The sequence below is a fragment of the Pristiophorus japonicus genome, chromosome 29, assembly GCF_044704955.1.
Source record: "Pristiophorus japonicus isolate sPriJap1 chromosome 29, sPriJap1.hap1, whole genome shotgun sequence".
NCBI classification, from domain to species: Eukaryota; Metazoa; Chordata; class Chondrichthyes; family Pristiophoridae; genus Pristiophorus; species Pristiophorus japonicus.
The window spans coordinates 2,980,617-3,004,292 of record NC_092005.1 but is presented as its reverse complement, the minus strand read 5'-3'; the positions used below and the strand labels follow the sequence as shown (position 1 = coordinate 3,004,292).

The window sequence follows — 23,676 nt, the reverse complement described above, 5'->3', positions numbered from 1 at the left end:
ATGGCAGGCAGTGACTTGTGGGATACCACAAGGTTCTGTGCTTGGGCCCCAGCTGTTTACACTGTACATTAATGATTTAGATGAGGGGATTAAATGTAGTATCTCCACATTTGCGGATGACACTAAGTTGGGTGGCAGTGTGAGCTGCGAGGAGGATGCTATGAGGCTGCAGAGTGACTTGGATAGGTTAGGTGAGTGGGCAAATGCATGGCAGATGAAGTATAATGTGGATAAATGTGAGGTTATCCACTTTGGTGGTAAAAACAGAGAGACAGACTATTATCTGAATGGTGACAGATTAGGAAAAGGGGAGGTGCAACGAGACCAGGGTGTCATGGTACATCAGTCATTGAAGGTTGGCATGCAGGTACAGTAGGCGGATAAGAAAGCAAATGGCATTTTGGCCTACATAGCGAGGGGATTTGAGTACATGGGCAGGGAGGTGTTGCTACAGTTGTACAGGGCCTTGGTGAGGCCACACCTGGAGTATTGTGTACAGTTTTGGTCTCCTAACTTGAGGAAGGACATTCTTGCTATTGAAGGAGTGCAGCGATGGGACTGACCTATCAAGAAAGGCTGGATCAACTGGGCATGTATTCACTGGAGTTCAGAAGAATGAGAGGGGACCTCATAGAAACGTTTAAAATTCTGATGGGTTTCGATAGGTTAGATGCAGGAAGAATGTTCCCAATGTTGGGGAAGTCCAGAACCAGGGGTCACACTCTAAGGATAAGGGGTGAGCCATTTAGGACCGAGATGAGGAGAAACTTCTTCACCCAGAGAGTGGTGAACCTGTGGAATTCTCTACCACAGAAAGTAGTTGAGGCCAGTTCACTCAATATATTCAAACAGGAGTTAGATGAAGTCCTGACTATGAGGAGAATCAGGGGGTATGGCGAGAAAGCAGGAATGGGGTACTGAAGTTGCATGTTCAGCCATGAACTCATTGAATGGTGGTACAGGCTAGAAGGGCCGAATGGCCTACTCCTGCACCTATTTTCTATGTTTCTATGTAACGTAGCCAAGTTTGCTGATGATACAAAGATGGGAGGAAAAGCAATGTGTGAGGAGGACACAAAAAATCTGCAAAAGGACACAGATAGGCTAAGTAAGTGGGCAATAATTTGGCAGATGGAGTATAATGTTGGAAAGTGTGAAGTGATGCACTATGGCAAAAAAAAAATCAAAGAGCAAGTTATTATTTGAATGGAGAAAGATTGCAAAGTGCTGCAGTACAGCGGGACTTGGGGCTACTTGTGCATGAAACACAAAAGGTTAGTATGCAGGTACAGCAAGTGATCTGGAAGGCCAATGCAATCTTGGCCTTTATTGCAAAGGGGCTGGAGTATAAAAGCAGGGAGGTCTTGCTGCAGTTGTACAAGTTATTGGTGAGACCACACCTGGAATACTGCGTGCAGTTTTGGTTTCCATATTTATGAAAGGATATACTTGCTTTGGAGGAAGTTGAGAGAAGGTCCACTGGGTTGATTCCAGAGATAAGGGGGTTGACTTATGAGAAAAGGTTGAGGAGGTTGGGCCTCTACTCATTGAATTCAGAAGAATGAATGAAAGGTGATTTATCGAAATGTACAAGATTATGAGGGGGGCTTGACAAGGTAGTCGCAGAGAGGATGTTTTCACTGATAGGGGAGACTAGAACGAGGGGGCATAATCTTAGAATAAGGGCCCCCTCCATTTAACACTGAGATGATGAGGAATTTTTTCTCTCAGATGGTTGCAAACCTGTGGAATTCGCTGCCTCAGAGAGCTGTGTAAGATGGGACATTTGAATATATTTAAGACAGAGATAGACAGTGTCTTAACCGATAAGGGAATAAGGGGTTATGGGGAACGAGCAGGGAAGTGGTCCTGAATCCATGATCGGATCAACCATGATTGTATTAAATGGCGGAGCACTCTTGAGGGGCCATATGGCCTACTCCTGCTCCTATTTCTTATGTTCTTATTTTCTTATATAGTGGGTGTCTGGTACGGGAGTGTGGATTTGACTCTATCTGTCCACCTCTGGTATGTGAATGAGGGTTTTACTCTATATGTTAGTTTCTGATACGAGAGGTGGATTTTATCCTGTACCTGTCAATTTCTGGTAATTGCCTGTGGGTTTCATTCTGTATCAAAAAGGGCCATATTACAACATAATTCTAAAAGGACAAAAAGAGTGTTTAAAAAAACAAGCCTGAAGGCTCTGAGTCTCAAAGCGAGGAGCATTTGTAATAAGTTGGACGAATTAACTGCACAGATAGCTGTTAACGGATATGATGTAATTGGGATTGCTGAGACATGGGTCCAGAGTAACCAAGGCTGGGAACACTACATCCAGGGGTATTCAATATTCAGGAAGAATAGCCAGAAAGGAAAAGGAGGTGGGGTAGCGTTAATGGTTAAAGAGGAGGTTAATGCAATAGTAAGGAAGGACATTAGCTGGGATGATGTGGAATCTATATGGGTAGAGCTGCGAAACATCAAAGGGCAGAAAACGTTAGTTGGGGTTGTGCACAGACCATCAAACAGTGGTAGGGAGGTTGGGGATGGCATCAAACAGGAAATTAAGGACGCGTGCAATAAGGGTACAGCAGTTATTATGGGTGACTTTAACCTACATATTGATTGGGCTAACCAAACTTGTTGCAATACTGTGGAGGAAGATTTCCTAGAGTGTATAAGGGATGGTTTTCTAGACCAATATGTCGAGGAACCTATGGGAGAGCAGGCCATCCTAGACTGGGTTTTATGTAACGAGAGAGGATTCATTAGCAATCTGGTCTTGCATGGCTCCTTGGGGAAAAGTGACCATAATATGGTAGAATTCTTCATTAAGATGGAGAGCAACCCAGTTAACTCAGAGACTAGGGTCCGGAATTTAAAGAAAACTTCGATGGTATGAGACGTGATTTGGCTGGGATAAACTGGCGAATGATACTTAAAGGGTTGATGGTGGATAGGCAATGGCAGACATTTAAAGATCACATGGATGAATTACAACTATTGTACATCCCTGTCTGGCATAAAAATAAAACAGGAAAGGTGGCTCAACCGTGGCTCACAAGGGAAATTAGGGACAGTGTTAAGTCCAAGTAAGAGGCATATAAATTGGCCTCAAAAAGCAGCAAACCTGAGGACTGGGAGAAATTTAGAATTCAGCAGAGGAGGACGAAGGGTGTAATTAGGAGGAGGAAAATAGAATATGAGAGTAAGCTTGCAGGGAACATAAAAACTGACTGCAAAAGCTTCTACAGATATGTGAAGAGAAAAAGATTAGTGCAATCTAATATAGGTCCCTTGCAGTCAGAATCAGGCGAATTCATAATGGGGAACAAGGAAATGGCAGACCAACTGAACAAATACTTTGGTTCTGTCTTCACTAAAGAAGACATGAATAACCTCCCCAAAATACTAGGGGACTGAGGGTCTAGCAGGAAGGAGGAACTGAGGGAAATCCTTATTAGTCAGTAAATGCTTGTAGGGAAACTGAAGGCCGATAAATCCCCAGGGTCTGATAGTCTGCATCCCAGAGTTGTTAAAGAAGTGGCCCTAGAAATAGTAGATGCATTGGTGGTCATTTTTCAAAATTCCATGGACTCTGGATCAGTACCTATGGATTGGAGGGTAGTTAATGTAACCCCACTTTTTAAAAAAGGAGGGAGAGAGAAAACAGGGAATTATAGACCAGTTAGCCTGACATTGGTGGTGGGGAAAATACTGGAATCAATTATTAAAGATGTAATAGCAGAGCATTTGGAAAGTAGTGACAGGATTGGTCCAAGTAAGCATGGATTTATGAAAGCGAAATCATGCTTGACAAATCTTCTAGAGGTTTTTAAGGATGTAACTAGTAGAGTGGATAAGGGAGAACCAGTGGATGTGGTGTATTTGGAATTTCAAAAGGCTTTTGACAAGGTCCCACAACAGAGATTAGTGTGCAAAATTAAAGCACATGGTATTGGGGGTAATGTACTGACGTGGAGGCAGAACTGGTTGGCAGACAGGAAGCAAAGAGTGGGAATAAACGGATCCTTTTCAGAATGGCAGGCAGTGACTAGTGGGGTGCCACAAGATTCAGTGCTGGGATCCCAGCTATTTACAATATATATTAATGATTTAGACGATGGAATTGAAAGTAATATCTCCAAGTTTGCAGATGACACTAAGCTGGGTGGCAGTGTGAGCTGTGAGGAGGATGCGAAGAGGCTGCAGTTTGACTTGGACAGGTTAGGTGAGTGGGCAATTGCATGGCAGATGCAGTATAATGTGGATAAATGAGAGGTTATCCACTTTGATGGCAAAAACAGGAAGGCAGGTTATTACCTGAATGGTGACAGATTTGTAAAAGGGGAGGTTCAAAGAGACCTGGGTGTCATGGTACTTCAGTCACTGAAGGTAGGCATGCAGGTCCAGCAGGCAGTAAAGAACGCAACTGGCATGCTGGCCTTCATAGCGAGGTGATTTGAGTGTAGGAGCAGGGAGGTGTTCCTGCAGTTGTAGAGGGCCTTGGTGAGACCACACCTTGAGTATTGTGTACAGTTTTGGTATCTTAATCTGAGCAAGGACGTGCTTGCTATTGAGGGAGTGCAGCGAAGGTTCACCAGACTAATTTCCGGGATGGCAGGACTGACATATGAAGAAAAACTGGATCGGCTAGGCTTATACTCACTGGAATTTAGAAGAATCAGAGGGGATCTCATAGAAACATATAAAATTGACAGGACTGGACAGGTTAGATGAAGGAAGAATGTTCCCGATGTTGGGGAAGTCCAGAATCAAGCGTCACAGTCTAAGGATAAGGGGCAAGCCATACCGGACTGAAATGAGGAGAAACTTTTTCACCCAGAGAGTGGTAATCCTGTGCAATTCTCTACCACAGAAAGTTGTGGAGTCCAGTTCGTTGGATATATTCAAGAGGGAGTTAGATGTGGCCCTTACGGCTAAGGGGATCAAGGGGTAGGGAGAGAAAGCGGGAGTGGGGTACTGAAGTTGCATGATCAACCATGATTATATTGAATGGCGGTGCAGGCTCGAAGGGCCAAATGGCCTACTCCTGCACCTATTTTCTATGTTTCTTTCCATTCTTGGTGTGTGATGTGTATTTTGCGCTGTATCTGTCCATCTATTATGTGAATGTGAGCTCTACTCCATACCCGTCATTCTCCAGTATATTAGTATTGTTTTACTGTGTACCCCCAATTCCTGATAGAGTATTCGTTTTACTTTTTAACTGTCAATTTGTGTTATGGAGGGGAGTGTTTATGCTGACTCGGTCGGTCTCTGGTAAATGAGTCTGAGTTTCACTCTGCATCTATCTGTCTCTGCTATGAGTGTGGGCCTTTCTCTGTATCTCTCCATTTGTATTATGAGAGTCTGGGTTTTATTCTGTACCCGTCAAGTTCTGACATGTGATTGTGGGCCTCACTCTATACCTGCCAGTTTCTGTTTCATTGTGAGTGGACTTTCCTTTGTACCTGTCAGTTTCTGGAATGAAAGAGAGATCTTTACCCTGTACCTGTCAATTACTGGTTTGAGAGTCTGGGCATGTCACTGTATGTCAATTTATGTTATGGGAATATGGATTGTAATATGTCAGCCTCTGATATGTGAGTGTGGGTTTTATACTGTATCTCTCAGTCTCTCATATGCAAGTGTGTATATTTTTCTGTAACTGTCAGGTTTTGGCGTGTGTTGAGGTTTAATCTGTGCTTCTCAGTTTCTGCTATGTTAGATTGTACATATTTGTTCCTGCGACTTGATTGTGTGTTTTAGACTATACCTGTCAGTTCCTGCTATGTGAGTGTGGAATTTACTCTGTATTTGCCAGTCTCTGGTATGTGAACATGAGAATCAATTTTACTTTTAACCTGTATTTCTCTGATATGTGAATGAAGATTTTGCCTTCTCCGTGTCATTTTTTCTGATGTGTGGTTGTGGGTTTTACTCTGCCCCTATCAATTTCTGCGATGCAAGTAACAATTTTACTTACTGCCTTTCAGTTTTACGACATGTGCACATGGGATTTACACTTTACCTGTCACTCTCTGGTATGCAAGTGGGGATTGTATTCTGTTCCTGTCACTTTCCTATATGTGGGTGTGTGTTGTATACTGTATCTGTCAGTCTGTGGTACGGGAATGTGGGTTTTATTCTGCACCCGTCATCTTCTGGTATGTTCGGGGGTTTAACTACTGAATCCGTCAGATTCTGAAACATGAATATGGCTTTTGCTCTGTACCCATCAGCTTCTGATGTGCGAGTGTGGTTTATACTACCTGTTTAACATTTTTTCTGATAGATGATTGTCTTTTCTTCTCCACCTGCCAGTTTCTGGCAAGTGAGTGTGGGTGTTTAATGTACCTGTCAGTGTGATCTGTTTCAATGGTGAAACAGCATCTGATTCTACTGCTCCATGTGGCTGTAAGATTCACAATGTAACTCTGCCACTTCGGATCACTGTGGGACTGACAGCTTCTGCTGCCTGTGACAATAGGATTGAGGCCAGTTCTGTGTGTCTGCAGTCTGTGAGTGATAATCTACTTACTGTGTGTGAGAAGGAGCTGCCTGCACTGTTCCTTGTATTCTCGGTGGAGGAAAGATCACATTTGTTCTGACTGGTTGAAGAATTTTGCTCTGAGAATAATAATACGAGAACATTATTAGTTCTAAGATATGGATGCAGGGAGAATATGATGTATCTGAGTGAGTGACAATGTATCTCTCGATCATCAGCAACATGGTTCTGGAGAACTCAGCTCACCGAACAATATAACCCGTCTTGAAAATATCTTCTCCCACACTCCTCTCCTGGTGCCTGCAATAGATGAACTCTGTGAAACTCCTCACATCCTCACTTTCAGGCTGTGTTTCCACTGCTCACTGTCCGAGAACAACAGACACGGTGAGATTGGAACTGAATCAGAAACATTCACTGCTGATTTGGGGAAAGAGCGAGGTGGTTTACTTTCTCTGTTACCTTACACTGTCCACACACAGCCCGAGAATGGCCTCTCCCTTCCCCCACTCACTCCATGTTCCGGAACTAGATCCTGCTCCACTCTGCCTCTTACACACAGCCCCCGAGGGAAATAAACCAGGAACATTCACTGCTGGTTTGGAGAGAGAAAGCAGCAGATTGTAAACAGCAGTTTCTGCCCATTCTGTCTCCCTTACCCTGGACACACACTGTCCACATACAGCCCGAGAATGGCCACTCCCTTGCCCCACTCACACCACGCATTGAGACTGGTTCCTGCTCCACTCTGCCCCTTACACACAGCCCCCGACTCCCCCTGAACTTGCTCCGGACTCAATGCCGATCTCTGAGCCCATCTGTGGACACGCTCCCAAAGCGCTGCGCTGCTATAAGGAGGCTGCTGCTTGCTGCCTTATCCCAGGGTCACGGTGTCTCCATTCCCGGCTGTTTTAAACCATCTTCTTCCGCTCACTGAGTGAATGGTGATCACAGGCAGGGCTGGGGGAGGGGAGGGCGCATATGCTATTCTGCTCACTGAGAATCGTCACACGGGGTGGGCCTGAACCGCGCATGCACAGCTCTCTGCAATAATTCAGCCTGTAAAAATCAAAGTGCACTTTTCCCAATTTACTTTTATCAGAATCTGAGCAAAGGAACTGGGCCTGGGGGGAAAAGGAAAGAGAATGATTAAAGCTGGGAACCTTGTCGCTTGGAGATGCTCAATTTGGGATCATTCCGTGCAGGGTGTTTCTCTCCATGAGCCCGTCATCACAAAGCAATTCTGCAGAAACATCAGAGGGACGAGAGAGTGGGAGTGTTTGTTGGGACCGTGCAGGAGTTAATATCTGACTGACACAATCTGAGATCAATTTAATTACAGTAAAACACTCGGTCACTGAGAGTAATACTGAAGTGGATAATCAAGGGGCAATAGTGAGGGATGAACTTAATACAATCACTATTCATAATGAAGTAGTACTCAGAAAAATAATGGGAGTAAAGGCAGACAAGTCACCTTGCCCTGATGGCTTACATCGTAGGGTCTTAAGAGAAGTGGCTGCAGAGATAGTGGACACATTGGTTGTAATCTACCAAAATTCCCTGGATTCTGGGGCGGTCCCAACAGATTCGAAAACCGAAAATGTAACGCCTCTATTTAAAAAAGGAGGCAGACAAAAAGCAGGAAACTATAGACCAGTTAGCCTAACATCTGTCATTGGGAAAGTGCTGGAGACCATTATGAAGGAAGCAGTAGTGGGACATTTGGAAAAGCATGAATCAATCCAGCAGAGTCAGTATGGCTTCATGAAAGGGAAATCATGTTTGACAAATTTGCTGGAGTTCTTTGAGGATATAATGAGTAGGATGGATAAAGCAGAACCAGTGGATGTGGTGTATTTGGATTACCAGAAGGCATTTGATAAGGTGGTACATAAGAGGTTACTGCACAAGATAAAAGCTCACTTGGTTGGGGGCAGTATATTAGCATGGATAGAGGATAGGTTAACTAACAGAAAACAGAGAGTCGGGATAAATGGGTCTTTTTCTAGTTGGCAAATGGTGACTAGTGGGGTGCCGCAGGAATCGGTGCTGGGTCCTCAACTATTTACAATCTATATTAATGACTTGGATTATAAGGACCGAGTGTAATATAGCCAAGTTTGCTGATGATACAAAGGTGAGTGAGAAAGCAAACTGAGGACACAATAAATCTGCAAAGGGATATAGACAGGCTCAATGAGTGGGCAAAAATTTGTCAGATGCAGTATAATATGGGAAAATGTGAGGTTATCCACTTTGGCAAAAATAATAGAAAAACAAATTATAATTTAAATGGAGAAAAAATGCGAAGTGCTACAGGACAGAGAGACCTGAGGGTTTTTGTGCATAAAACAAAAAGTTAGTATGTAGGTACAGCAAGTAATCAGGAAGGCAAATGGAATGTTGGCCTTTATTTTAAGGGGGATGGAGTAAAAAAGCAGAGAAGTCCTGCTACAACTGTACAGTGTATTGGCGAGATCACACCTGGAATACTGCATGCACTTTTGGTCTCTGTATTTAAGGAAGGATATACTTGCATTGGAGGCTATTCAGAGGTTGATTCCAGCGATGAGGGGGTTGTCCGATGAGGATATGTTGACAAGGTTGGGCTGATTCTTTTGAACTCCAAAGTGTATGAGAGGTGATGTTATTGAAACATATGATAACGAGGGGACTCGACAAGGTGGATCCAGAGAGGATATTGCCACTCATAGGGTAAACTAAATCTAGTGTGCATCGTCTCAGAATAAGGGGTCACCCATTTAAAACTGAGATGAGGAGGAATTTCTTCACTCAGAGAGTTGTAAATCTGTGGAATTCTCTGCCGGAGAGCTGAGGAGGCTGGGTCATTGAATATATTTAAGGCAGAGATAGACAGATTTTTGAGCGATAAGGGATTAAAGGGTTATGGGGAGCGGGCAGTGAAGTGGAGCTGAGTCCATGATCAGATCAGCCATGATCTTATTGAATGGCAGAGCAGGATCCAAGGGCCAAATGATCCACTCCTGCTCCTATTCCTTATGTTATTATGAGATAATAACCCTGGGACTGTACATGGCGATTCTAACCCTGGGAGTGAACAGCTCTGGGGCTTTCCTGTTACAATTGTCTGGGATGTAACCAGAAGCTTAGCACTGAGCAGCGCCTTTAAGAGATGGTGAGAAATCCGAGGTGTCGGCATAAAATAACTCAGCTGTTACTTTACCAAGATGGCCGCGCATGCGCTTTGCTGCTCACTGAACCAAGATGGCGGAGAAATGAGCCTGCCTTCCTGTACAAAGATGGCCGCCGTTACCCTGGGCCTGTGACCGGGAGGAAGCATCGAGGCTGCAGTCGCCGATATTCCGGTTGTTATTCCGGGCTTCCGGCGGGCACCAGTTGTTTATGAAGCCTCCCCGGCTCCCCGCTGATCCATTACTCACCTCCGCCCCGCTGAAATTGAGCTGTTTTGCGGAACAGATAATCACCATGTCCGCGCCGCCATTGCACGCACCGCGCATGCTTCCAAACACAGCCAGGTATCGCGCCTGCGCACTGGGTCTCTGGGGACGGCACATCCTCCGTCGCGGGGAATGCTGGGTAAATACCAAAGACCACGTGAGAGAACGGGACAAAATTTACTGGGCTCCCATTGGGCACTGAACCATGTTCATTCTGGCACTTCGACTTTGTTTCTGCTGCTCTGAATAACCCTGTACTTGAGCTGGAGATTAATGTTCTGTCTCAATATTGAATAAATCAGCTTGTTTCAAACACCGGGTGTCCAATATTTCATTTCTCCAGAATAAGAGACTAATTAATGTTTCCTTCCCTTCCATTTTGGGCCTTTTCTTACTCTAGATTATTTCACTTCTCACGCAATTCATCTTTTCCCAAATCAAATCCCAAACTTGTTTCATTTGAGTATACGGCTTGTGGGTGTCTCAGACTGAACCGGCGTGTCTCACTTTACATTCATTTAACGTTCCTTTCAACCAACCCTTGAAAGAACTATCTTGCGTCAGACTGGAATTCTGTTATTTTCTGTATTTAACGATTTTTGAATGCGGTTAATAGATCTCCACACATAGTCAATAGGATATTTGGCTTTGGAGATAATTATGAATTTAGAAAGAACTATTGGCAATACAAGTGTCACTGGACGTGCCCTTTTCCATTTCATGTTTTTAACCTCAGAGCCGAGTCACAAAACAGCCTCACAAAGTGTTCATTCAAGGAACCTTCTTTCCAGTGCAAGCCTCATTTACTCACTTCTTTCTGTCAACAGCACATCGTAATCTCGACATTTCTCATGGAAAAATAAATGAGTGACATTAGATTTGGGTATTTTGGGCCAATAACAGATGGATACATTTTTTGCGCTGGTTACATCTAATCATCAGCCTTCCTGAAAAGGACTTCTGACAATAATCTGTCACCAGGTCTCACCAGTCACCGTCTGATTCCTCCATCGTCTCTTCATTCATTACCAATCTTTCCCCCTAAGTAGAGCAGCTTTCACCGGCATAACCATTCCCCGTTCTGAAGCTCTCTAATTCACGAGCAGAGCAAAAACACCGGCATGAACTGGTCAGACCGAATGACCAATTTCTGTGTAATTTTGTAGTCTTAGTGTAAGTGGTACCTGGAATTGATGCCTCAGTCTTACTGGTCCCGGGATTTGTTGTTACGGAATTATTAATATCTCAATTAGGTGTCACGGAGTTATTCATCCTGGATTTGATCCTCATTGTAACTGGTCCCTGAATTTGGTTCCTCAGTGTAACTGGTCCCTGGATTTGATGCCTCAGTGCAATTGATTCCTGGATTTTATGTCTCAGTGTAAGGGGTCCCTAGATTTGATGCCTCAGTGTAAGGGCTCCCTGGATTTGGTGTTTCAGTGCAAGGGGTCCCTGAATTTGATGCCTCAGTGTAAGGGGTCCCTAGATTTGATGCCTCAGTGTAAGGGGTCCCTGGATTTGGTGTCTCAGTGTAAGGGGACTCTGGATTTGATGTCTCAGTATAAGGAGTTCCTGGATTTGATGTCTCAGTATAAGGAGTCCCTGGATTTCATGTCTCAGTGTAAGGGGTCCCAGGATTTGATGTCTCAGTGAAAAGAGTCCCTGGATTTGGTGTCTCAGTGTAAGGGGTCCCTGGATTTGATGTCTCAGTGTTAGGGGTCCCTGGATTTGGTGCCTCAGTGTAAGGGGTCCATGGACTTGGCGCCTCAGTGTAAGGGGTCCATGGATTTGATGTCTCAGTGTTAGGGGTCCCTGGATTTTGTGCCTCAGTGTAAGGGGTCCCTGGATTTGATGTCTCAGTGTAAGGGGTCACTGGATTTGATGCCTCAGTGTGAGTGGTCCCTTGATTTGATGCCTCAGTTTAAGGGGTCCCTGGATTTGATGCCTCAGTGTAAGGGGTCCCTGGATTTGGTGCCTCTGAGTAAGTGGTACCTATATTTGATGCCTCAGTGTAAGGGGTCCATGGATTTGGTGTCTTGGTGTAAAGCGTCCCTGGATTTGTTGTCTCAGTGTAAGTGGTCGCTGGATATGGTGTCGCAGTGTAAGGGGTCCCTGGATTTGATGCCTCATTGTAAGGGTTCACTGGATTTGATGTGTCAGTGGAAGGGGTCCCTGGATTTGGTGCATCAGAGTAAGGGGTCCCTGGATTTGATACCGCAGTGGAATGGGTTCCAGGATTTGGTGCCTCAGAGTAAGGGGTCCCTGGATTTGATGCTTCAGTGTAATTGGTCCCTCGATTTGGTGCCTCAGTGGTAGGGGATCCTGGATTTGATGTCTCAGTGAAAAGAGTCCCTGGATTTGGTGTCTCAGTGAAAGGGGTCCCTGGATTTGGTGTCTCAGTGTAAGGGTTCCCTGGATTTGATGTCTCAGTGTAAGGGGTCCATCAATTTGAATTCTCAGTGTTGGGGTCCCTGGATATGGTTTCTCAGTGTAAGGGGTCCCTGGATTTGATGCCTCATTGTAAGAGGTCCCTGAATTTGATGTCTCAGTTTAAGGGGTCCCTGGATTTGGTGTCTCTGTGCAAGGGGTCCCTGGATTTGATGCCTCAGTGCAAGGGGTCCCTATATTTGATGCCTCAGTGTAAGGGGTCCATGGATTTGGTGTGCCTGGATTTGGTGCCTCAGTGTAAGGGGTCCCTGGATTTGATGCCTCAGTGCAATTGGTCCCTCGATTTGGTGCCTCAGTGTAAGGGGTCCGTGGATTTGATGTCTCAGTGAAAAGAGTCCCTGGATTTGGTGTCTCAGTGCAAGGGGTCCCTGGATTTGGTGTCTCAGTGTAAGTTGTCCCTGCATTTGATGTCTCAGTGTAAGGGGTTCCTGGATTTGATGTCTCAGTGTAAGGGGTTCCTGGATTTGATGTCTCAGTGAAAAGAGTCCCTGGATTTGGTGTCTCAGTGTAAGGGTTCCCTGGATTTGATGTCTCAGTGCAAGGGTTTCTTCGATTTGAATTCTCAGTGTTAGGGGTCCCTGGATATGGTTTCTCAGTGTAAGGGGTCCCTGGATTTGATGCCTCATTGTAAGAGGTCCCTGAATTTGATGTCTCAGTGTAAGGAGTCCCTGGATTTGGTGTCTCAGTGTAAGGGGTCCCTTGATTTGGTGCCTCAGTGTAAGGGGTGCCTGGATTTGATGCCTCAGTGTAAGTGGTCCTTGGATTTGATACCTCAGTGTAAGGGGTCCCTCGATTTGGTGTCTCAGTGTAAGGAGTCCCTTGATTTGATGCGTCAGTTTAAGGGGTCCCTGGATTTGATGCCTCAGTTTAAGGGGTCCTGGGATTTGGTGCGGCAGTGTAAGGGGTCCCTGGATTTGGTGTCTCAGTGTAAGTGGTCCCTGGATTTGATGTCTCAGTGTAAGGGGTCCGTGGATTTGTTGTCTCTGTGCAAGGGGTCCCTATATTTGATGCCTCAGTGTAAGGGGTCCATGGATTTGGTGTGCCTGGATTTGGTGTCTCAGTGTAAGGGGTCCCTGGATGTGGTGTCTCAGTGTAAGGGGTCCCTGGATTTGGTGCCTCAGTGTAAGGAGTCCCTGGATTTGATGCCTCAGTGTAAGTGGTCCCTGGATTTGGTGCCTCAGTGTAAGGGGTCCCTGGATTTGATGCCCCAGTGTAAGGGGTCCCTGGATTTGGTGTCTCACTGCAAGGGCTCCATGGATTTGATGTCTCAGTGCAAGGGGTCCCTGGATTTGATGCCTCAGTGCAAATGGTCTGTGGATTTGATGCCTCAGTTTAAGGGATCCCGGTGTTTTGTGCCGCAGTGTAAGGGGTCCCTGGATTTGATGCCTCAGTGTAAGTGGTCCCTGGATTTGACGTCTCAGTGTAAGGGGTCCCTGGATTTGGTGTCTCTGTGCAAGGGGTCCCTGGATTTGATGCCTCAGTGTAAGGGGTCCCTGGATTTGGTGCCTCAGTGTAAGGGGTCCCTGGATTTGATGCCTCAGTTTAAGGGGTCTTGGGATTTGGTGCGGCAGTGTAAGGGGTCCCTGGATTTGATGTAACAGTGTAAGTGGTCCCTGGATTTGACGTCTCAGTGTAAGGGGTCCCTGGATTTGGTGTCTCTGTGCAAGGGGTCCCTGGATTTGATGCCTCAGTGTAAGGGGTCCCTGGATTTGGTGCCTCAGTGTAAGGGGTCCCTGGATTTGGTGTCTCAGTGTAAGGGGTCACTGGATTTGGTGTCTCAGTGTAAGTGGTCGCTGGATATGGTTTCTCAGTGTAAGGGGTCCCTGGATTTAGTGTCTCAGTGTAAGGGGTCCCTGGATTTAGTGTCTCAGTGTAAGGGGTCCCTCGATTTGGTGTCTCAGTGTAAGGAGTCCCTGGATTTCATGCCTCAGTTTAAGGGGTCCGTGGATTTGATGCCTCAGTGTAAGGGGTCACTGAATTTGGTGCCTCAGTTAAGGGGTCCCTGGATTTGGTGTGCCTGGATTTGGTGTCTCATTGTAAAAGGGTCACTGGATTTGGTGTCTCAGTGTAAGTGGTCACTGGATATGGTTTCTCAGTGTAAGGGGTCCCTGGATTTGGTGTCTCAGTGTAAGGGGCCCTGGATTTGATGTCTCAGTGAAAAGAGTCCCTGGATTTGGTGTCTCAGTGTAAGGGGTCCCTGGATTTGGTGTCTCAGTGTAAGTGGTCCCTGGATTTGATACCGCAGTGGAAAGGGTGCCTGGATTTGATTTCTCAGTGTTAGGCGTGCCTGGCTTTGATGCCTCAGTGTAATTGGTCCCTCGATTTGGTGCCTCAGTGTAATTGGTCCCTCGATTTGGTGCCTCAGTGTAAGGGGTCCGTGGATTTGATGCCTCAGTGAAAGTGCTCCCTGGATTTGATGTCTCAGTGTAAGGGGTCCCTGAATTTGATGCCTCAGTATAAGGGGTCTCTGGATTTGATGTCTCAGTGTAAGGGGTCCCTGGATATGATGCGTCAGTGTAAGGGGTCCGTGGATTTGGTGTCTCAGTTTAAGGGGTCTTTGGATTTGATGTCTCAGCATAAGGAGTTCCTGGATTTGATCTCTCAGTGTCAGGGGTCCATGGATTTGATGTCTCAGTGTTAGGGGACCCTGGATTTGGTGTCTCAGTGTAAGGGGTTCCTGGATTTAATGCCTCAGAATAAGGGTTCCCTGGATTTGATGTCTCAGTGTAAGGGATCCATGGTTTTAAATTCTCAGTGTTAGGGCTCCCTGGATATGGTTTCTCAGTGTAAGGGGTCCCTGGATTTGATGCCTCTTTGTAAGAGTTCCCTGAATTTGATGTCTCAGTGTAAGGAGTCCCTGGATTTGGTGTCTCAGTGTAAGGGGTCCCTCGATTTGGTGTCTCAGTGTAAGGAGTCCCTGGATTTGATGCCTCAGTTTAACCGGTCCCTATATTTGATGCCTCAGTGTAAGGGGTCCATGGATTTGGTGTGCCTGGATTTGATGTCTCAGTGTAAGGGGTCCCTGGATTTGGTGTCTCAGTGTAAGTGGTCGCTGGATTTGATGTCTCAGTGTAATGGGTCGCTGGATTTGATGCCTCAGTGTCAGGGCTCCCTGGATTTGATGCCTCAGTGTAAGGAGTCCCTGGATTTGAAACCGCAGTGTAAGGGGTCCCTGGATTTGGTGCCTCAGTGTAAGGGGTCGCTGGATTTGATGCCTCAGAATAAGGGGTCCCTGGATTTGAAACCGCAGTGTAAGGGGTCCCTGGATTTGCTGCCTCTGTGTAAGGGGTCCCTGGATTTGAAGCCTCAGTGTAAGGGGTCCCTGGAATTGGTGTCTCACTGCAAGGGCTCCATGGATTTGATGTCTCAGTGCAAGGGGTCCCTGGATTTGATGCCTCAGTGCAAGGGGTCTGTGGATTTGATGCATCAGTTTAAGGTGTCCCGGGATTTGGTGCCGCAGTGCAAGGGGTCCCTGGATTTGATGCCTCATTGTAAGAGTTCCCTCGATTTGATGTCTCAGTGTAAGGGGTCCCTGGATTTGATACCTCAGTGTAAGTGGTGCCTGGATTTGATGCCTCAGTGTAAGTGGTCCTTGGATTTAGTGTCTCAGTGTAAGGGGTCCCTCGATTTGGTGTCTCAGTGTAAGGGGTCCCTGGATTTGATGCTTCAGTTTAAGGGGTCCTGGGATTTGGTGCCTCAGTGTAAGGGGTCCATGGACTTGGCGCCTCAGTGTAAGGGGTCCCTGGATTTGATGCCTCAGTGTAAGGGGTCCGTGGATTTGATGCCTCAGTGTAAGTGGTCCCTGGAATTTGGTGCCTCAGTGTAAGGGGTTCCTGGATTTGATACCGCAGTGGACGGGGTCCCTGGATTTGGTGTCTCAGTGTAATGGGTCCCAGGATTTGGTGTCTCAGTGTAAGGAGTCCCTGGATTTCATGCCTCAGTTTAAGGGTTCCGTGAATTTGATGCCTCAGTGTAAGGGGTCCCTGGATTTGGTGCCTCAGTGTAAGGGGTCCCTGGATTTGATGCCTCAGTTTAAGGGGTCTTGGGATTTGGTGCGGCAGTGTAAGGGGTCCCTGGATTTGATGTAACAGTGTAAGTGGTCCCTGGATTTGACGTCTCAGTGTAAGGGGTCCCTGGATTTGGTGTCTCTGTGCAAGGGGTCCCTGGATTTGATGCCTCAGTGTAAGGGGTCCCTGGATTTGGTGCCTCAGTGTAAGGGGTCCCTGGATTTGGTGTCTCAGTGTAAGGGGTCACTGGATTTGGTGTCTCAGTGTAAGTGGTCGCTGGATATGGTTTCTCAGTGTAAGGGGTCCCTGGATTTAGTGTCTCAGTGTAAGGGGTCCCTGGATTTAGTGTCTCAGTGTAAGAGGTCCCTCGATTTGGTGTCTCAGTGTAAGGAGTCCCTGGATTTCATGCCTCAGTTTAAGGGGTCCGTGGATTTGATGCCTCAGTGTAAGGGGTCACTGAATTTGGTGCCTCAGTTAAGGGGTCCCTGGATTTGGTGTGCCTGGATTTGGTGTCTCATTGTAAAAGGGTCACTGGATTTGGTGTCTCAGTGTAAGTGGTCACTGGATATGGTTTCTCAGTGAAAAGAGTCCCTGGATTTGGTGTCTCAGTGTAAGGGGTCCCTGGATTTGGTGTCTCAGTGTAAGTGGTCCCTGGATTTGATACCGCAGTGGAAAGGGTGCCTGGATTTGATTTCTCAGTGTTAGGCGTGCCTGGCTTTGATGCCTCAGTGTAATTGGTCCCTCGATTTGGTGCCTCAGTGTAAGGGGTCCGTGGATTTGATGCCTCAGTGAAAGTGCTCCCTGGATTTGATGTCTCAGTGTAAGGGGTCCCTGAATTTGATGCCTCAGTATAAGGGGTCTCTGGATTTGATGTCTCAGTGTAAGGGGTCCCTGGATATGATGCGTCAGTGTAAGGGGTCCGTGGATTTGGTGTCTCAGTTTAAGGGGTCTTTGGATTTGATGTCTCAGCATAAGGAGTTCCTGGATTTGATCTCTCAGTGTCAGGGGTCCATGGATTTGATGTCTCAGTGTTAGGGGACCCTGGATTTGGTGTCTCAGTGTAAGGGGTTCCTGGATTTAATGCCTCAGAATAAGGGTTCCCTGGATTTGATGTCTCAGTGTAAGGGATCCATGGTTTTAAATTCTCAGTGTTAGGGCTCCCTGGATATGGTTTCTCAGTGTAAGGGGTCCCTGGATTTGATGCCTCTTTGTAAGAGTTCCCTGAATTTGATGTCTCAGTGTAAGGAGTCCCTGGATTTGGTGTCTCAGTGTAAGGGGTCCCTCGATTTGGTGTCTCAGTGTAAGGAGTCCCTGGATTTGATGCCTCAGTTTAACCGGTCCCTATATTTGATGCCTCAGTGTAAGGGGTCCATGGATTTGGTGTGCCTGGATTTGATGTCTCAGTGTAAGGGGTCCCTGGATTTGGTGTCTCAGTGTAAGTGGTCGCTGGATTTGATGTCTCAGTGTAAGGGGTCCCTCGATTTGGTGTCTCAGTGTAAGGAGTCCCTGGATTTGATGCCTCAGTTTAACCGGTCCCTATATTTGATGCCTCAGTGTAAGGGGTCCATGGATTTGGTGTGCCTGGATTTGATGTCTCAGTGTAAGGGGTCCCTGGATTTGGTGTCTCAGTGTAATGGGTCGCTGGATTTGATGTCTCAGTGTAATGGGTCGCTGGATTTGATGCCTCAGTGTAAGGAGTCCCTGGATTTGAAACCGCAGTGTAAGGGGTCCCTGGATTTGCTGCCTCTGTGTAAGGGGTCCCTGGATTTGAAGCCTCAGTGTAAGGGGTCCCTGGAATTGGTGTCTCACTGCAAGGGCTCCATGGATTTGATGTCTCAGTGCAAGGGGTCCCTGGATTTGATGCCTCAGTGCAAGGGGTCTGTGGATTTGATGCATCAGTTTAAGGTGTCCCGGGATTTGGTGCCGCAGTGTAAGGGGTCCCTGGATTTGATGCCTCATTGTAAGAGTTCCCTCGATTTGATGTCTCAGTGTAAGTGGTCCCTGGAATTTGGTGCCTCAGTGTAAGGGGTTCCTGTATTTGATACCGCAGTGGACGGGGTCCCTGGATTTGGTGTCTCAGTGTAATGGGTCCCAGGATTTGGTGTCTCAGTTTAAGGAGTCCCTGGATTTCATGCCTCAGTTTAAGGGTTCCGTGAATTTGATGCCTCAGTGTAAGGGGTCCCTGGATTTGGTGCCTCAGTGTAAGGGGTCCCTGGATTTGGTGTGCCTGGATTTGGTGTCTCATTGTAAATGGGTCACTGGATTTGGTGTCTCAGTGTAAGTAGTCGCTGGATATGGTTTCTCAGTGTAAGGGGTCCCTGGATTTGGTGTCTCAGTGTAAGGGGCCCTGGATTTGATACCGCAGTGGAAGGGGTTCCTGGATTTGAAGTCTCAGTGTTAGGGGTGCCTGGATTTGATGCCTCAGTGTAATTGGTCCCTCGATTTTGTGCCTCAGTGTAAGGGGTCCGTGGATTTGATGTCTCAGTGAAAAGAGTCCCTGGGTTTGGTGTCTTAGTGCAAGGGGTCCCTGGATTTGGTGTCTCAGTGTAAGTTGTCCCTGCATTTGGTGTCTCAGTGTGCGTGGTCCCTGGATTTGGTGTCTCAGTGTGCGTGGTCCCTGGATTTAATGTCTCAGAATAAGGAGTCCCTCGATTTGATGCCTCAGTATAAGGGGTCCCTAGATTTGATGCCTCAGTGTAAGGGGTCCCTAGATTTGATGCCTCAGTGAAAGTGCTCCCTGGATTTGATGTCTCAATGTAAGGGGTCCCTGAATTTGATGCATCAGTATATGTGGTCTCTGGATTTGATGTCTCAGTGTAAGGGGTCCCTGGATATGATGCGTCAGTGTAAGGGGTCTGTGGATTTGGTGTCTCAGTTTAAGGGGTCTTTGGATTTGATGTCTCAGCATAAGGAGTTCCTGGATTTGATCTCTCAGTGTAAGGGGTCCATGGATTTGATGTCTCAGTGTTAGGGGACCCTGGATTTGGTGTCTCAGTGTAAGGGGTTCCTGGATTTAATGCCTCAGAGTAAGGGGTCCCTCGATTTGATGTCTCAGTGTAAGGGGTCCATCGATTTGACGTCTCAGTGTTAGGGGTCCCTGGATTTGGTGTCTCAGTGTAAGGGGTCCCTGGATTTGGTGTCTCAGTGTAAGGGTTCCCTGGATTTGATGTCTCAGTGTAAGGGATCCATGGTTTTGATGCCTCAGTGTAAGGGCTCCCTCGATTTGGTGTCTCAGTGTAAGTGGTCGCTGGATATGGTTTCTCAGTGTAAGGGGTCCCTGGATTTGATGCCTCATTGTAAGAGGTCCCTGGATTTGATGTCTCAGTGTAATGGGTCGCTGGATTTGATGCCTCAGTGTCAGGGCTCCCTGGATTTGATGCCTCAGTGTAAGGAGTCCCTGGATTTGAAACCGCAGTGTAAGGGGTCCCTGGATTTGGTGCCTCAGTGTAAGGAATCGCTGGATTTGATGCCTCAGTGTAGGGGGTCCCTGGATTTGAAACCGCAGTGTAAGGGGACCCTGGATTTGGTGCCTCTGTGTAAGGGGTCCCTGGATTTGATGCCTCAGTGTAAGGGGTCCCTGGATTGGTGTCTCACTGCAAGTGCTCCATGGATTTGATGTGTCAGTGGAAGGGGTCCCTGGATTTGGTGCCTCAGTGTAAGGGGTCCCTGAATTTGATGCCTCAGTGCAAGGGGTCTGTGGATTTGATGCCTCAGTTTAAGGTGTCCCGGGATTTGGTGTCTCAGTGTAAGGAGTCCCTGGATTTCATGCCTCAGTTTAAGGGGTCCGTGGATTTGATGCCTCAGTGTAAGGGGTCACTGAATTTGGTGCCTCAGTTAAGGGGTCCCTGGATTTGGTGTGCCTGGATTTGGTGTCTCATTGTAAAAGGGTCACTGGATTTGGTGTCTCAGTGTAAGTGGTCACTGGATATGGTTTCTCAGTGTAAGGGGTCCCTGGATTTGGTGTCTCAGTGTAAGGGGCCCTGGATTTGATGTCTCAGTGAAAAGAGTCCCTGGATTTGGTGTCTCAGTGTAAGGGGTCCCTGGATTTGGTGTCTCAGTGTAAGTGGTCCCTGGATTTGATACCGCAGTGGAAAGGGTGCCTGGATTTGATTTCTCAGTGTTAGGCGTGCCTGGCTTTGATGCCTCAGTGTAATTGGTCCCTCGATTTGGTGCCTCAGTGTAAGGGGTCCGTGGATTTGATGCCTCAGTGAAAGTGCTCCCTGGATTTGATGTCTCAGTGTAAGGGGTCCCTGAATTTGATGCCTCAGTATAAGGGGTCTCTGGATTTGATGTCTCAGTGTAAGGGGTCCCTGGATATGATGCGTCAGTGTAAGGGGTCCGTGGATTTGGTGTCTCAGTTTAAGGGGTCTTTGGATTTGATGTCTCAGCATAAGGAGTTCCTGGATTTGATCTCTCAGTGTCAGGGGTCCATGGATTTGATGTCTCAGTGTTAGGGGACCCTGGATTTGGTGTCTCAGTGTAAGGGGTTCCTGGATTTAATGCCTCAGAATAAGGGTTCCCTGGATTTGATGTCTCAGTGTAAGGGATCCATGGTTTTAAATTCTCAGTGTTAGGGCTCCCTGGATATGGTTTCTCAGTGTAAGGGGTCCCTGGATTTGATGCCTCTTTGTAAGAGTTCCCTGAATTTGATGTCTCAGTGTAAGGAGTCCCTGGATTTGGTGTCTCAGTGTAAGGGGTCCCTCGATTTGGTGTCTCAGTGTAAGGAGTCCCTGGATTTGATGCCTCAGTTTAACCGGTCCCTATATTTGATGCCTCAGTGTAAGGGGTCCATGGATTTGGTGTGCCTGGATTTGATGTCTCAGTGTAAGGGGTCCCTGGATTTGGTGTCTCAGTGTAAGTGGTCGCTGGATTTGATGTCTCAGTGTAATGGGTCGCTGGATTTGATGCCTCAGTGTCAGGGCTCCCTGGATTTGATGCCTCAGTGTAAGGAGTCCCTGGATTTGAAACCGCAGTGTAAGGGGTCCCTGGATTTGGTGCCTCAGTGTAAGGGGTCGCTGGATTTGATGCCTCAGAATAAGGGGTCCCTGGATTTGAAACCGCAGTGTAAGGGGTCCCTGGATTTGCTGCCTCTGTGTAAGGGGTCCCTGGATTTGAAGCCTCAGTGTAAGGGGTCCCTGGAATTGGTGTCTCACTGCAAGGGCTCCATGGATTTGATGTCTCAGTGCAAGGGGTCCCTGGATTTGATGCCTCAGTGCAAGGGGTCTGTGGATTTGATGCATCAGTTTAAGGTGTCCCGGGATTTGGTGCCGCAGTGCAAGGGGTCCCTGGATTTGATGCCTCATTGTAAGAGTTCCCTCGATTTGATGTCTCAGTGTAAGGGGTCCCTGGATTTGATACCTCAGTGTAAGTGGTGCCTGGATTTGATGCCTCAGTGTAAGTGGTCCTTGGATTTAGTGTCTCAGTGTAAGGGGTCCCTCGATTTGGTGTCTCAGTGTAAGGGGTCCCTGGATTTGATGCTTCAGTTTAAGGGGTCCTGGGATTTGGTGCCTCAGTGTAAGGGGTCCATGGACTTGGCGCCTCAGTGTAAGGGGTCCCTGGATTTGATGCCTCAGTGTAAGGGGTCCGTGGATTTGATGCCTCAGTGTAAGTGGTCCCTGGAATTTGGTGCCTCAGTGTAAGGGGTTCCTGGATTTGATACCGCAGTGGACGGGGTCCCTGGATTTGGTGTCTCAGTGTAATGGGTCCCAGGATTTGGTGTCTCAGTGTAAGGAGTCCCTGGATTTCATGCCTCAGTTTAAGGGTTCCGTGAATTTGATGCCTCAGTGTAAGGGGTCCCTGGATTTGGTGCCTCAGTGTAAGGGGTCCCTGGATTTGATGCCTCAGTTTAAGGGGTCTTGGGATTTGGTGCGGCAGTGTAAGGGGTCCCTGGATTTGATGTAACAGTGTAAGTGGTCCCTGGATTTGACGTCTCAGTGTAAGGGGTCCCTGGATTTGGTGTCTCTGTGCAAGGGGTCCCTGGATTTGATGCCTCAGTGTAAGGGGTCCCTGGATTTGGTGCCTCAGTGTAAGGGGTCCCTGGATTTGGTGTCTCAGTGTAAGGGGTCACTGGATTTGGTGTCTCAGTGTAAGTGGTCGCTGGATATGGTTTCTCAGTGTAAGGGGTCCCTGGATTTGGTGCCTCAGTGTAAGGGGTCCCTGGATTTGGTGTCTCAGTGTAAGGGGTCACTGGATTTGATGTCTCAGTGTAATGGGTCGCTGGATTTGATGCCTCAGTGTCAGGGCTCCCTGGATTTGATGCCTCAGTGTAAGGAGTCCCTGGATTTGAAACCGCAGTGTAAGGGGTCCCTGGATTTGGTGCCTCAGTGTAAGGAATCGCTGGATTTGATGCCTCAGTGTAGGGGGTCCCTGGATTTGAAACCGCAGTGTAAGGGGACCCTGGATTTGGTGCCTCTGTGTAAGGGGTCCCTGGATTTGATGCCTCAGTGTAAGGGGTCCCTGGATTGGTGTCTCACTGCAAGTGCTCCATGGATTTGATGTGTCAGTGGAAGGGGTCCCTGGATTTGGTGCCTCAGTGTAAGGGGTCCCTGAATTTGATGCCTCAGTGCAAGGGGTCTGTGGATTTGATGCCTCAGTTTAAGGTGTCCCGGGATTTGGTGTCTCAGTGTAAGGAGTCCCTGGATTTCATGCCTCAGTTTAAGGGGTCCGTGGATTTGATGCCTCAGTGTAAGGGGTCACTGAATTTGGTGCCTCAGTTAAGGGGTCCCTGGATTTGGTGTGCCTGGATTTGGTGTCTCATTGTAAAAGGGTCACTGGATTTGGTGTCTCAGTGTAAGTGGTCACTGGATATGGTTTCTCAGTGTAAGGGGTCCCTGGATTTGGTGTCTCAGTGTAAGGGGCCCTGGATTTGATGTCTCAGTGAAAAGAGTCCCTGGATTTGGTGTCTCAGTGTAAGGGGTCCCTGGATTTGGTGTCTCAGTGTAAGTGGTCCCTGGATTTGATACCGCAGTGGAAAGGGTGCCTGGATTTGATTTCTCAGTGTTAGGCGTGCCTGGCTTTGATGCCTCAGTGTAATTGGTCCCTCGATTTGGTGCCTCAGTGTAAGGGGTCCGTGGATTTGATGCCTCAGTGAAAGTGCTCCCTGGATTTGATGTCTCAGTGTAAGGGGTCCCTGAATTTGATGCCTCAGTATAAGGGGTCTCTGGATTTGATGTCTCAGTGTAAGGGGTCCCTGGATATGATGCGTCAGTGTAAGGGGTCCGTGGATTTGGTGTCTCAGTTTAAGGGGTCTTTGGATTTGATG

General features: G+C 47.3%; 1 protein-coding gene across 4 annotated transcripts in view; it reads right to left on the bottom strand.

Annotated features, from left to right (window-relative positions):
* The window catches only part of LOC139239976 (zinc finger protein 436-like), a 67,367-nt gene that overhangs the window by 22,995 nt on the left and 20,696 nt on the right, over positions 1-23,676 (bottom strand). For 3 of the 4 annotated variants that reach the window (XR_011588687.1, XR_011588688.1, XM_070868430.1), the window contains exons 1-2: positions 9,943-10,008; positions 6,548-6,636 (exon numbers count right to left, since the gene is read on the bottom strand). The gene's annotated coding sequence lies outside the window, so the exon portion shown is untranslated. Of the gene's footprint in view, positions 1-6,547; positions 6,637-9,942; positions 10,009-23,676 lie in introns of those variants that run through there. The other variant, XM_070868431.1, reaches the window with a different exon arrangement.